The following is a 15,335-nucleotide window of genomic DNA, read 5'->3' on the forward strand; positions in this document are numbered from 1 at the left end:
TCACTTCTTTTAAAAAATTTGATTAATATCTTGTATACATTCTTTACAACAGTGTGTTCTTGGAGTTGTTATTATCAATCATCATTACGTTTTCTCTGTGTTTACGATTCTTCACTACCAATATTTAAAATTTCTATTTGCTATCTGTTAAAGTTTTAAGGCCGGAACAGAACAAGAAATAGAAGTGTATGTAATCCGGGTCTCATCATGCATGCATTTCCTTTTTTATACCTTAACATATGGAATGGATATGGTATGGTAGTCTTCAATGATTGTCGTTTGTTTGTCTATGTATGCATACTGTTTTTCTATGTCAAACCTTTCCCAAAATCCCCCTTCCCATCCAATCAACGGACCCTAACCCTCTTCCCCCGGGCTGTGTGACTTATTGTCGAGGTGTAACTAAATTAAAAGTACACCAATACTTAATCACACACTTGCTGGGGCGGATGTGGTGAAAGCAACACTACTTCAATTTCAATGCAGAGCGATGATCTTCTTCTGCTTGCCCACCCATGAGTAGGATATTTCACAGGTTATTTTATTTAACAAAGGAACATATACCTCAGCATGAATTGCCGGCATTGATTTGATTTGTTTGTTGTCATTCCTCATATACAGCACTAACTGTTAGACTGTAGGCATAGCCAAGTCGACAAAACTATAGTTTGTAACTCTGTCTAGTAGGCTATCCTCATAATATCCAGCATTCATTTTTTTTGTCAAATATTTGAACATATAATTGTTGCTCGGTAAATTCTGTGATGTACTTCATTCAACTACTCCTCTAACAGTCTCTCAAAGGCGATTGACTATCTCCTTTTCTTTTTTTGGAAATGCTGCTACCCTGCCAGTGTATACTACTACTATACTACCACCACCACCCCAATCATGGCATGTATGAAAAAGGAAACCATCTTCACCATGCAGCCAGTGCTGTGCCACAGTTGGACATAAACATCAAGCACCGGTAAGAGAGAAGTTTGGGGGAGGCAGAATCAATAATGGACATGTCAATGATGTCAGTTTCAAACACCACTCCAAAGAATGCATAGTAGGACCAGTCAATGAGTGAGGTGTGTCGCATCTATCTGTTTGTGTCTTATACAGTCAGCAAATTATTGAAATCAAACACACGCTATGGGCGGCCATGCACCAGCAAAGAAACAGTGTGATGTAAAACAGTTACCCCACCTACAAAACATTAACAACATTGCATGTAACATAGAAAAATATATTTAATTGACCCTAACAAATAAACTAAACCCACAAAAGCTGACCCACCCCCCTCCCTAACCCCAACGACTGTCCATAGAAATAGAGAACGCCCAAACGAGTGAGGAAACAAACAGGAATTAAAAAAGGGGCAGTGACAGGGACTAACTGGTGGGGCGGGACTGGAGGAGGACACGAATCTGGTCCTCTAAATGGGCGACGCGGCGTCTAAGGCCGCGGCAGTTGCAACCACAGTGGGGGGGGGCACCGGAGATGGCACGGTGGCGGCGGGCAGCCGCCAGACGGTGGCGCCGTACCGCTGGAGGGCGGTGGCTGGGGCCCGGGGCACTGGAGGAGGCTTCAATTGCTGCTGCACTCTCCTCCTCCTCCTCGGCTAGGACCACCAGCCGCCGGTATTCCTGCTGGATTGCCTCCAGCTTCCGGCGCCGTGCCTTGGCGGCCAACTCCTTGCGGTTGATTTTCGGAGTAGCTGTGTATCAAAAAGAAAAAAACACGACAATTGTAAAATATAGTCTTAATAAAACAGTAGGACAAGGTAATTATTTATACACATAGTGGCATGGTAGAGTAGCACTATAAAATAAAGCACAGTAGTACATAACATTTTAAATGTCGCCCGTCCTTCTTCCTTCCACCTGTCTTACACTTTTTAGTTGAACAGTGCACCAGGTGCTCTTCTCCATAAAACTTTCAAAGCGGAGTTGAAATCAGATAGATGAGGCCATTGGTTACTCAATACTCTGGCTCCTAGTCCTATACCAATTAAAGGGAATTCTAGTCTTCTAGTTCACTCTTCAAACGTCCCCAAGAACTCATACTTACTTACGACATCGGATAGCGGGCGGACTTTGTCCGCCCGCCATCCGACTGCTAAAAAGGGTGGGGGTCCCGTGGGGACAATTAATTAGGATGATGCGCCCGGCACAGTGGCGGGCGCACCCTGTTATTTTAATTTTAAATTCTGGTTGGCTTTGCTGAAAGCAATGCTAAAATGTTGTGCTGCTTTTCCAAGCACAACATGACGGGCCTCGCACGGAGCCTGTCACGTTTTGCTTTGAAAGTCGGGGGGTACCATAGCATCGGTAGGTACCCTCCATGGGGGCCCCCAAGCATACTCTGCAATGTGTGCATGCCTTTCCGTGGCGGACGGTAATGCCGCCACGCAAAGGCATTCCAAAATGCAGATTATATGGCTGCCGGTGTGGTGAGAGAGACACCACCGCCATATTGAACCCTTTTCCGCCTAGACATGTCTGAATATTTTCTACAGGGATGGCGGGAGGTTTGCCCCTGCTGTGACGGCAGTGAATTCCAGCCAGCCCGGCGGGGGCAATACGCCCACCATCCTAATGGGGCCCTAATTCACAACTTTACAGTATACATAGACATACAGTACACCTTTGCAGTGAGTGTGCTGTCAAGTTCAACAATAGTTAAAGATTATGAATCTAACTTACCACCGCCTGCCACTGGTGCTGCCACTCCCCCTCCGTTGCTATCTGCAACTGCCGCATCCTCGCCCTCGGCGTCGCCTTCGCTGGCCCCAGCAATGGTGGTCGGTAGTGCGCCTAGAAAACATTACACATTTATTAGGCAACATATACACCTCCCCCCTATTGATCAGTAGCAAGGTTGAAAAATGAGTTAATACTAACATAAATCACTAGTACAAATCAGGTAGTAGTAGAGTAGACACTAAGTTATATGATCATTGTAGCATTTGCTTGATTAGCCCTAGCCATGCACATGTGACGTTACCTTTACCTTGCAGCTTCTTAAGACACCTTTGAGCCCACATGACCTGCCTCACACTGCTACTGTCTAGTCTACGCGCTGCGTACAGGCGGTCAACAAACATTAACCAGCCACTTTTTTAGGAAGAACTGGTGTACTACTGTTACTGTTAGTCCATATTGCTTATCCATAGATGCTACACTTTTTGGCACGGCTGAGAAATGCTTGCAAGTTGCAATATACTAACGCACACCATTTCTTTTTTCGCATTACAGACGCAAGATTCGCTTCTACGAACCAGAGCTTCTGAACGATGCACCAACTACCAGTACTAGGTTCTTCTGAGGTGAGGGGTCCCTTCACTCACATCTTCATTTATAAATGTATATAAACTAAATTGCTATGGGATGGTGGTGCTGCCTTCCACCACTTCAGTTATCATGATTTAATTCCCAACTGTATTAGTGTAACAATGTATTTTGTTTTAATGTTATTGATTTGCCGGTTGGTGCTGCTAAGATAACAGTGTACAGACCTTCTCAAATTGAAATAAAAATTTTAAACTTACATAGACTTCGTGGTATTTGGTGTGGAGTGGACTAACTTACACGATTGAGCAAATTAAAGTAAGGGTGTGCATGTGAATTGCTTCCACGACAGAGGTTGGGTGTGTTAATGTTCTGGGTTGTCTACTTGTTGGTTGTCTTGGGGGGAGGGTTCCGAGACCTAATAGGTATGACAAGACAGTACTATAGTCAAGCAGTGGAATTGTGGTGGGTGCGGAATTTCTGATTGAGGTGTGCAAGGAAGGTCCAACCTACCATCACCAACATCCTATTTTCTGGTGCAAATGTATGTGCAAGATCCCTACAACAGTTGTATGTCCTATAGGGTATCATATCAAAATATTAAGAAATCTGGTAGGGCTGTTGCTGTGAATTTTCAAAGCCTAAACATCAACAAGAGTAAAAAGTAGTACAAGACAACGACCCAACGGATTGTACGAGCTACTGGTGAATATGAGTTTTATATTACAACCTTTCACAAAGAGTGCCACTGGGCAAGACTAGCTACTACAGTACAGACAGACAGACTGATAGTATGTAGTAGTACTCAGTCATCGTAGCGGAGGCAGGGATAAGCTTTTTGAAACCGTACAGATCGAAGGATAATTGGTGGTAAAAAAATAGCATTTGGAAACACACTATAGTTCGGGAGAAATGGGGCAGTAAAAGTTATGGAATAAGAAATATTATTAAAAACAAGAAGACTTACTGGGGCCAGCAGAGGAGCCCTCAGCGGTGTCCTCCTCGTGGTGTTCCTGTCCCGCCGACTGCCCAGTCCCTGCCCGTCTGCCCCTGGGTGCTGATGAACAGGAAAGATATAAGAAAGACAAACATTGATGGATGGTGTCAACTTAAGCAAATACAATTTTTTTCAACAACGGTCAAAAAACACTTATCTAAACAATTGCAATAACTACATTGACCGATCTCATCTGGTCAACATGTAATATCGGGGGATTCGCAGTTCGACTACTTAAGTTACTATTTATCAACAGTAATCCATTCTTCCATTCTGATTCCAGAAAACTAAGTTACAAGTAAGCCTAAGTATTAGTACAACCTACCACCCAACCTAGCCCACCTATTCCAGGCATGCCAATTGTACATTAAGTATGCATTTCGACTGTATTCCTCAACAATGTGTATGATCCAATCATGGAGGACACATTAACATGACTACATTTTTTGTATATACACAATTTTGGTTTGATTGATGCTCATCTGCTACTGCTAAGTAACTGCAAAGCCTACCTCCACTCATTGAACAAACTAGAAAGGTTCTAAAGACTGGCGTACTAGCAGCACGTCACGTAACTGAGTGAGGGGGCATCACGCATACCACTAACCAATTAGAAGCTCATACAAAGTACCTAAACCTATGTATCAATCCGCCCCTATCTATTAGTGACAGGACAAAGTAAGGAGTGGACATGAGTCACTGTAGCATTACGTAACTTAATTTCTCTAAAATAAACTCGTAAAGAATCACGCTAAGCAAGCGCAAACGCAAAGCTGCAAACAAGTAAGATTAGTAGTAGCGCAGAAGAGCACCTGTGTCATAATCACAGAAGACTTTTAAACATTATTAACCTGGAATGTATTGCAAGCAGCAACATTCTATCTGGTTGGAAGGAAAAAAAGATATTCGCAATATATAACATAGAGCAGAAGAACAGACACAAAGTTGTAATAATTAAATAGGTACTCACCAAGCCCCGGGACCTCCACTCCTAGCAGGTCCAGCAGGTCCTGCTCACGGTCCAGGATGTCGGACCACCGGTGCGTCAGCTGTGCCTGGGTGCGCCGGACCCCAGAGATGCGAGACACTGCCCGGCGCACCTTCCCCCACCGCTGCCGACGCTCCCGGAGGCCGTACCCGGACCCAGGCCTGCCACCTGCTGCCAGGGTTGAGGGGAGGTGGCGCTGCACAAAGAAAATTAGTGCAGCCAACTCCGCCTCCCCAAATAAGGCCCGTGCATGCACCCCTTGTGGGCGCCGCCTTCCGCAAGGAAGGCGGTCGCGGCTCTGGCTGCGCCGGCGAACAGCCCTGCCCTTGGACATGGTTCTGGGGACGGGGCGGGAAAGAAAAGGTAAAATAAATAAAGGAGTAAAGGAAATAAATAGCAGGCAATACAAAGAGAAAAAGTAGCTAAAAAACAAAAAAAAAGGTACACAAAAACCAAAAATATAGAGGCAGGAAAATAGTTAGAGAAATAATAAGTAATAAAGATCCGAAAAAAGTGGCTATAAACAAAGGATTGAAAAGATTTAGGGAGGATTGAAAATCAGGCCCCAGAACCATGCAATAGAGTGGAAAACAAGATGGCCGCGCCCGTTGCGACCACGTGGGCAAGTTCGCGCGATATTTTCTCCCTGAGCAAGCAAAAAGCAACGCGATCAAGTAAAAGCGATCGCGAACAGGAAATATCGACCGCGAACATGCATTGCGCGACCCGGAACAGGAAGTAAACAACGCCAGAGGGCGGGACAAGTGAAAACAAGATGGCCGCGCCCATGAGCGACCGCATGGGTAAGTTGGCGACCCGCGAACACGCAAAAAATACCGCGAACAGGCGGCAAAAAACTTCCGCATCTTCGCGATATTTCCGGCGTGTTTGCGGAGATTTTCTGCAATCTCGCGATAATTTGCGGAGGTTAATTCCGCAAATTCCGCCCACCCCTAATTCTAACCAGTGGTAAAGTGCCTGTGCGCCTCCTTTCAATATTATGAAATTGGTAATCTCCTAATAGGATATTTAAATGACATGTAAATCCCTATTATATGGTACAAAATGTACCCAGGGCATGCTTGTTAAATGCCACTAGAGCACTGCAGCGCCTATTGTGCCATCCATTCCAGTGGCAGTGTAAATCAAGTCGTCAGGCCTACCACTGTAGCCCGACTATGGCAGTTTAAACAATGCAATGTGACTAGTCAAATTAAACCCCTTTTCACAGGTCAAAACCTTCCTTTAAAATATTATTAAGTTGCCTCTATCTACCCCTTATAATTCAGAAGGCAGGATGCATGACATTTTAAGGTAGGACATGTAGAAATTTACTATCAACATGTCCTTACAGTGACTAACACCCAAAAGCTATTTTTCACAGTGGCAGGCCTAGCTGTCCTATGTAGAAACCCAGAGTACAGATTAAAATCCTAATACTATCTTTCAGGAATAGGACAAGCTAGAAAATAATTAAATAACTATTTTAATAGTTGTTAATAATCAAATTCAGTGGTGAAGCCGTATTTTTAATACACGTTAAGGAAAAGTAACTTTTAGAAATTAACCTTTTCCCTGCCTAAAGTTACTGGGGGCTATTTTGCATTTGTTCTCAAACGTCTTCCAAGCCAGAGATTAGCATTTGAATAGGTGTGAAAAATGTGTGAAAGGCTTTCTAGGAGCAAAAAATAGGCTGACCTGAATGGGAGAGTGGGGGCTGTGTGCATCTTTTTTGACATTACAGCGTAAAATCCTGCTTCAGTGTAAAATACTGCTTGGCAGATCTGCTGGGTTTTATGTATTACACTAGGGACATGCTTGAATGGATGGGAAAAGGGTGCAAAAACAATTATTTTCTATCCACTGTCCTGGTGCTGGAAAATCCTCATTTTGTTCTACCAGACGTCTGTCTCTAGGTTCATAGTGGATATAGGGGCTGCCTCAAACTAAATTTTAGCGTTAGATGTGGCAAGACACTCTCCACACACACACACCTAGTCCGAAGAACCCAACTTCAGAATGGTCGAAGACTTTCACCATCTTGAATATTGCCAAAGTGGGTAGGGTTGGATGCGAGTACTTTTACACCATTGGTTAGGGCGTGCCCAGGAGTCATTACTACCCAGTAGCGTGTACCAGGCATAACTGTGGTGTTTCCAGGCAGTCACTTAAGAGCCCTCCTAGACCTAAGGAAGAACAGAAGAGGACTGGACCTGCTGTTTGTGACCTGAGAGGAGCCTTGAAGGATTGGGTCTGTTCCCTCTTGTTCCCTGGACAAAGAAGTAGACTCCAAGGCTCATAAAACTGGTCTGTTAAAGCTATAGGGACACAACAAACTTCAAAAGAACTTTCCTGCAATTGCTCAGCTGACCAGAGACAATTTGACTTAGACTGGACTCCACTGTTGTACTCGGTGTGACAACATGTGAGTCTCTAAGTGCCTCCCCTGAGGTCCTGGGGAAATTTAGAAGTGCACTCCTGTGGTGGAATGGGACTCAAAGGGCTAAGCCAGAAGGCAAAATCTTTGACCAAGACAAACCTGGTTGGTGTATTCGACCTGTGCTCCAATGTGGCTAACCTAAAATTGCACTTCGATCCCAGTCTACTGAAAAAATTGACTACCATTGGCACTTTGTGCTTTTTGGCGCTATTCCAACCTAAAACGTTAAAAATTCTTATATCTGGTTCCCTTTATAGAATCTTTGTCACTTTGGTGTGATTTTGTTTATGAAATGTTATTCTATTTTTCTAATTCAGGTTGGCATTTTTTATTGTTTTGCATTTCAACTTTATTACTGCTTTGGTACTGCATAAATACTTTACACATTATCCTAAATTAAGCATGTCTGCTGTGTGCCATAGGTACAAGGGGGTTGAGCTCAGGTTATTTTTGTTATTTTAAGGTTCATCCTGACAAGTGTTGTGATTATTCCTTGAGGTGGGTAGTCAACCAACCCAATTAACAATCCAATATCTTACAGCTACCCTTAGTGATAATATGTTTACCCTTTTGGATTCATCTAAGTAGCGGATGAGCTCACTCATAGCTCATATAATTACTTGATTCATCTTCCTCATAGCCTGCCAACACAGACATAAAGTTCCTTACCAGGGTTAACTGACCCATTCCTTTACATACACAAAAATAGAGATCAACATGGTTACCTTCCCTGGCTTGTTTGCCCAAGCTCTGGGAGAGTTTTGCAAAGAGTGGTGTCCACCTAATGGACAAACAGTGAAGAAATAAAAGGCCATTAGGGACTGGAAAGAAGAGATGCAGACCAAGCAGGAGCGGCCGGTCCATTGGGGCTGTGGGGCCATGCCCCTCCACCTTTCGCCCCTCGTGAACAGTGTCTATCAGGCTGCACAAAGGTCAGCCTGACAGACACTGCTCCCTTTCAGTTCAAGAAGCCAGGAGCCAAGCATGCGCACAATGTGCAGGCTCCTGGCTGCCTGAGCTGAACTTTGCTGGGCTGAGGAAGTCACAGCTCCTATGGGCGTGACGTCGTCAGCTTAGCAAAGGTTCCTGGGGCTCTCCCCTCAGTGACGAGGGGTAGCGTCACTGATTGCCTCGCACCTGGGCGCTTCAGTTTTAAGCTCTGAAGCGCCCAGGGTTGAGTATCAATCAGTGACACTTCATCACAGAGTGGGGTGGGGTCAGCAGTCTAACTGACCCCATCCGACTCTGTGATGACGTTAAGTCAGCCAATGAGGGAAGGCAGCAGTCCCCAGCCTTCTGGAACCTCAGAGTCAGAGCTGGCTGTAGGTAAGTGTTTGTTTTTCTTTTAAACTATTTGGTGCGTGCGTGTATGTATGAATGTTTGGTGAAGTGTTGTGAATGGATGTGTTTGTGTGTGTGCGTGGGTGTATGTATGAATGTTTGGTGAAAGTGTTGTGAATGGATGTGTTTGTGTGCATGCGTGCATGATGTATGAATGTTTGGTGAAGAGTGTTGTGAATGAATGTGTTTGTGCACGTGTGTGTGAATACATTGCTTTAGGTGTTCTGTGTATGTGTATGTGTGCATTAGTGTGTGTCCTGTCTGCCCCCCTCCCTCCAAAACGTACCGGCCACCACTAAGACCAAGGAACACCTTCCAGAGGAAGACATGAGAACGAATAGGTAAGCAGAAGAGGCATTGCTGGGTGCACACACCTGAGTTTGATGAGGACGCCAGAGGATTAATTACATTGATGCCTGCTCGAGTGCGTGGAAGTAAGTTAGAAGAGGGTGGTCCTAGAGGAATATACACAGTCAAACTATCACCAATGCTCAGAGGATCACCACCTTGAAGTAGCCGAGGGGCCTTCGTGTCTCAATGACCTGGAGAGCTATGCTGGTGGGAGCTTAGTCTCCTGGCAGGGTCGCCCGAGCAGGACAGATCATAGGGTAGAGACCAGACGAAGCGTGATCCAGTGGTCCTCCTGGGTGGGGGTCGGGTACAAGGCAACCTTGTTCCATAAAAAGCATTTATTATGGAAGCAGCAGCAAAACCCATTAAATCTTCTGGGCAAGAAAACTACTGACAGGATGACAGACGTTCTGAGTGCCAATTACAAGATCAAAATCGGATTCTCGAAAGTACTAACTATGTATGATACAGGAAAGCTAGGTCAAGTAACATCTGAGATAAAGCACTACAACCTACCCATCCTGGAGGTCAGCGCAAGTAGTTGGGCAAGATCGAGCAGAATGAAAATCACTGCAGGAGAGACGGTACTGTACTTGGAAAGGAATGATAAGCAACAGCACGAAGGAATAGTCATCATCCTGAGCAAGGGGTCAGAAAAATGTCTAATTGAGTGGAAGCCAGTCAACAGCAGACGCACGATGGCCAGGCTAAAAGGCAGACACATCAACGCCACCATTATCCAGTGCTATGTTCCAACAAATGACACAGAGGAAACATTCATGGACATATTCTACCAACAGATGCAAGCTAAGCTTGAAGCCTTGTTGAACCACGAACTGAAGATTATGGACCTGCTTCACAGGGGTACACTTACACTTTTGTTTAAGTTTAATACTTTTGTGGTATTCACAAACTACGAGGTTCATTTTACTAATAGTAATGTTTTGACTGCAGAGAAGCCGCACTTGTAGCGAAGACTCTGCACATAAAACGATATGCATGTCCTATAATTTTATGTGTGGAGTTCCTCACTTCAACTGCAGAATCTCCGCAGTCATAATATTACTATGAGTAAAATTAAACTTGTAGTTTGTGAATACAAAAAAAAAAATACCTGCATAAAAGTGTGAGTTTACCTTTGTGAATCAGTCTCAGGAATGGAAGACTTGAATGCTAAAGTGGGAAATGGTAACACTAACCATGACAGAGCCATGGCAAAGGAAGGTTGTGGACCAAAGAACAATAATGGAGAAAGACTGTTGGAATTTTGCACCACAAATTATCTGGTCATAGGATGGACTTTCTTCCCCCCCCTAAGATATTCACAAACTAACTTGTTGCTCACACAAAGGCAGAGACAGAAACCAGATTGACCACCTGATGATAAGCGCCATCTGGAGACACTCACTACAAGATGTCAGAGCGAGAAGAGAAGCGAACGTCAGCAGCGATCATAATTGGTAATCACTCTTGTGAAAATTAAGCTCAGAAAAACAAAAACACAAAATATCAGGAAGACAGCACTACGATCTGGCAAAATTATAGGACCCCCGGCCCGAGAAGGCATTCATCTTACAAATCAAAAAGAGGTTCCAGATCCTGGTAGACACAGAAGATCAGTCTAATTCACCTGCAGACGCAGTCAACAAAAAATGGGAACAGGTTTCTTTTAAATATGTGAAAAGCAGTGAAACATGTCTGGGAACAAAGACAAGGAACAGGAAAGAATGCATAAGACGAGACATATGTACAGCTATTGAATACAGGAAGGCAGCAAAAAGGAAACTAATGGAGGCAAATTCTGAGAAGCTGAAGAACAGGTACAAGCAACAGTACATAGAAGCACACAGGTTAGTCAAAAAAATGCCAAGAGCAGACGAGCAGGCGTACATGGTTAAGTTTGCCAAGGACATGGATGTCGATACCGAACCACCACAGAAAGAAGAAATTGTCACTGCCATCTGATCTCTCAAGAACTGAAAAGCTTCTGACCAAGACAATCAAATTGTAGCAATGTTCAAGGAAGACCTGAAAAATTCACCAAGATTCTCCAGCCACTGTTTATATCAATTTGAAAGGGATAGAAAGTACTACATGACTGAAACCAGGGCACCATTGTCAAGATTCAAAAGAAGGGAGCATTAACCAACTGTAACAACTTGCGTGGAATCACCTTTCTGTCAATCCCGAGTAAACCCTAGCGAAAACCATTGTTCATCACATTTCTGATGTAGTGGGCGAGCAGTTAAGAAAAGAACAGACTGGGTTTGGCAAGGGCAGAGGGTGTGTTGTTCAGATCCTTATTTCACGCACCATCATAGAGCAGTACACGGAGCATCGACTTTATTGACTTTGATAAAGCCTTTGACAGAATCCACAGTGAGAGCCTCTGGCATATACTGAGAATTTGTGCCATACCACAGCAGATAGTTCTCATCAAGAGCTTCTATGAGACTTTACCTGCAAGGTGGGAAATAGTGAGTATAATCTCGAAGTCAAAACTGGTGCGAGGCCGCGACACGTGATATCAGCTTTGCTTCTCAACCTATTCATCAACTGGGTGATTCAACACACAACTGAAGACATAGCCACAGGCATCAGATGGGCCTTATTGTCTGCACTAGAGAACCTTGACTATGTGGATGACATAGATCTCTCACACACACCAGCATATGCAGGACATCTCACCTCAACATCTATGCACAGCAAGTGGACCTGAAGAGCAGCACGAAGAAATCACAAGTCATGCCATTCATCACCCCAAACCCTTCACCAATCTAGGTGGATGGAGAGACCCTAGCCATGACTGAAGAGCTCACCTACCAAGGCAGTACTATCAGACAGGACGGAGTGGCAAGTAGTGACATCAAGAGCAGACTAAACAGGGCCAGAAATGCCTTCTGAATGCTGAACAATGTGGGAAGGTCATCTCAGTACAGCACTAACACAAAGCTGAGACTTTATCAGAGCGGCATTCTGTCTATACTCATGTGGATCAGGATGCTGGAGGATGATGAAAAGCAACATCACCAAATTGTCAGGCATCCACACCAGTAACCTGTGAACAATCCTGTGCATTTTCTGCCCACAAACCACCTCCAACCAGGAACTGCTCACCAGATGCAAGGAAGAAAGCATGGACACCACCATTAGAAGAAAAAGATAGAGATGGACTATTAGAAGAGAACAAGACTCCATCACAAGAACCGCTCTCCACTGGACCTCAGAAGGCAAACAGAAGAGAGGCGGGGCCAGGAACACCTAGAAGCGAGCTGTGGAAACAGGAAGGAAGACCCTGAACCACAGCTAAGTCACTGTACAGAAACGTGCCCAAGACAGACAGAAGTGGAAATCCTATGTTGCTGCCCTATATGGCAGTAGGCATAAAAGGGCAGTAAGTAACCAAATGAGCTATTAGCAGCCCCCACACCTGTAGATTTCACATTATTTCTTAATTTCTCACATAAAAATGTATTTTATAAATCTAACATGAATCTATTTTCATTGTGTGTGCTCTGTGTGGGTATTCCTATTGATGGAGGTGTGTGTGTGATGACCTGCGTGAACTTAGCAAATAACCAAGATTGGTCCACATATTATATTACACTTGTGATATGCTCCCATATTTAGATGCAGGTACACGAGGTAAGACACAGCAAAAAAATGTAAAAGGCGTTCAGTTTTCAAATGATTGCATAGAACGTATCAACAAATATTTACAGTGATGAGATGGGTTGGCACACATATATGGGATGACGTGTGGAGATCAGGGAGTGAATGGTGATAGTACTGTTTATTGGGGTTGCTTGTTGCTATAAACACCCACCGGAGTGGGGCCCAAATTAGGTTAGGCATCTGTTTGTGCACTGGAAGCAAGAGAGGTGGTGGGGGGGGGGGGTCTGGAGGTGGTTGTTGACCATCATTACTCAGAGGTGCCTGACTTAGCCCTGCTGTTTGAGATGAGTCCCTGTGAACAAGGGCCTATTTGAGCTGTATGACTTCGCCATGACACCTTGCATCCTCCTCTTTGACACTTGGAGATATTTCTGGCACCACTTAATGAAGTCCTGTAAGCGTTGTGTATGTTCTCTAAGACCCAGGTCTGTCTCTCCAACACTGAAAGGTCTTGCTGGTGGGTGTAAATGTTCCCCAGGTTGGGGGAAAGACCTTGCCCCACAAAGAACAGTTGCTCAGATAACTCATCCTCCCAGATGACATCTCTTACCCATGACAACTCTCCCACCCCACCAGCAAGTGCAGTCATTGGGCACAGCCAACTTGTTGTCCTCTTTCTTGAGGGTTGACTCCTGGGTGGTCATTGGGTGAGATTAACTTACCTGGGTTTTTAAGAAGATGAAGAGAAGGCTGGCATCGGACCAGAGTGCAAAGATAAAACAGGGAAGGCAACTGGGGTACCTGCAAGGTGGGTGGAAGTGAATCTTGATAACTGAAACTAGCATTTGAGGACTTTTCACTTGTGCCTGTGGCCTTGCAATCTGAAACAATGGCCAAAGAGAGAAAATGCTGACCAGTAGTGAGGTCGTCTCTGGTGTGTCATCCTGCATGGGGCAAACAATCTCCTCTTCTGTTGTAGTATTGGAGGCCAATCAGATGCAGCTTGCAGGATTACAGGGTTTTCTCCTGAGATTGCATGCATATGGAATAACATCATTGTCAGGCTGATTGTCCTCAGGGTCTGCAATGTAAGAAAGAATTGTCATTTTGACATTTAAAAGTTTAGAAAGCCATACTATCTCAAACGGCAAGACATGTATTGTAATTTAAAGGCACAGATGATAATTCAATATGCACGGATAGAACATAATGTTGGCATGCATTGGTATATTTTACTTTTTATGGGCCCCACACATGAGATAGGCCTGACTTTCCTGTATTTCCACAGACGTTTTTTGTCTGTAAAGACCTGGTGACATCAGCTAACGTACCGGAAACAACAAGAATTCCCTTTTCTCATCGAAACCTCAAGTATTGATTAATCCATCTATAGAATTGAAGCTTTTAATAAGAAAGGTTTAACAACCATATTCTGATTTAAGTTTTAAAAAGATTGAAAAAAGCTTTGGACATATAAATGGGCCCACTTTGTTGTAATAATACTGAAACAACACAATCATTTTTGCCAAAAAGACAGATCTCTATATGTATATAACTGTTTTCTTGAAAGAAACCTTTTATTCTTTATATTCTTTTTTGTGTTCTCTTTATTAAAAACCATCAGGCTTAATTTAAAACTCCATAAACATTTGAAAAAAATACAAATTACAATCAACTCCACATTTACATCAAATATCAAAAAACGATTTCATAATACATGATACAGTTCCATAAAATGTTGATGTTAAAAAATGTTTAAACCAATGGGCAAGTGTCGACACGGCATTTCGATGAAACTTGTACAATAGCGTCTCCTTCTTCGGGATAGTGATTATAATTTGTATTAAAGCATATTCCTTTCACAGGGACAAATTGATAAACAGACTTTTGTTTGAGACGGGAAAGGGGCCAATGAGATGCAAATTGATGTAGTAGTATATAGACTAGGGCCACAGATTTATGTCACTGATCGATGGCAGAGGGCAGATTTTTTATTTACAGGATGTCCCCTGCATTATATAATTGCATCTGGATAAACTGCAGGTGCAAAGTTCTGCAGTAGCACAACAAAAGCAGAATGTGGAAACATCAGTATTAGACTGTGACTGTGCCCTCTGTGACAACTACTGGGTGAGCGCAGTCAGTGTGAGGTACACATTCATGTTGTGTGAAGGATGGGTACAAAAGACATACCACTCTATCACTGCCTACAATAGATACACTGTTACAACCTCCTGAGGAATGAGCCGGGAGACAACTCTGCACTTTGCTATTTTGCACAATTGACCCGAACTATTGCACCTTACGCTTTTAACTCTTTATAAT

At 43.8% G+C, this 15,335-nt stretch overlaps 1 long non-coding RNA gene across 1 annotated transcript in view; it reads right to left on the reverse strand.

Annotated features, from left to right (window-relative positions):
• The window catches only part of LOC146864192 (uncharacterized), a 285,137-nt gene that overhangs the window by 241,803 nt on the left and 27,999 nt on the right, over positions 1 to 15,335 (reverse strand). The window contains exon 2 of the long non-coding RNA XR_014970068.1: positions 13,925 to 14,091. This is a non-coding gene — a long non-coding RNA (uncharacterized LOC146864192). The remainder of the gene's footprint in view (positions 1 to 13,924; positions 14,092 to 15,335) is intronic.

Source organism: Triturus cristatus, chromosome 2_1 (genome assembly GCF_964204655.1).
Source record: "Triturus cristatus chromosome 2_1, aTriCri1.1, whole genome shotgun sequence".
Lineage (NCBI taxonomy): Eukaryota > Metazoa > Chordata > Amphibia > Caudata > Salamandridae > Triturus > Triturus cristatus.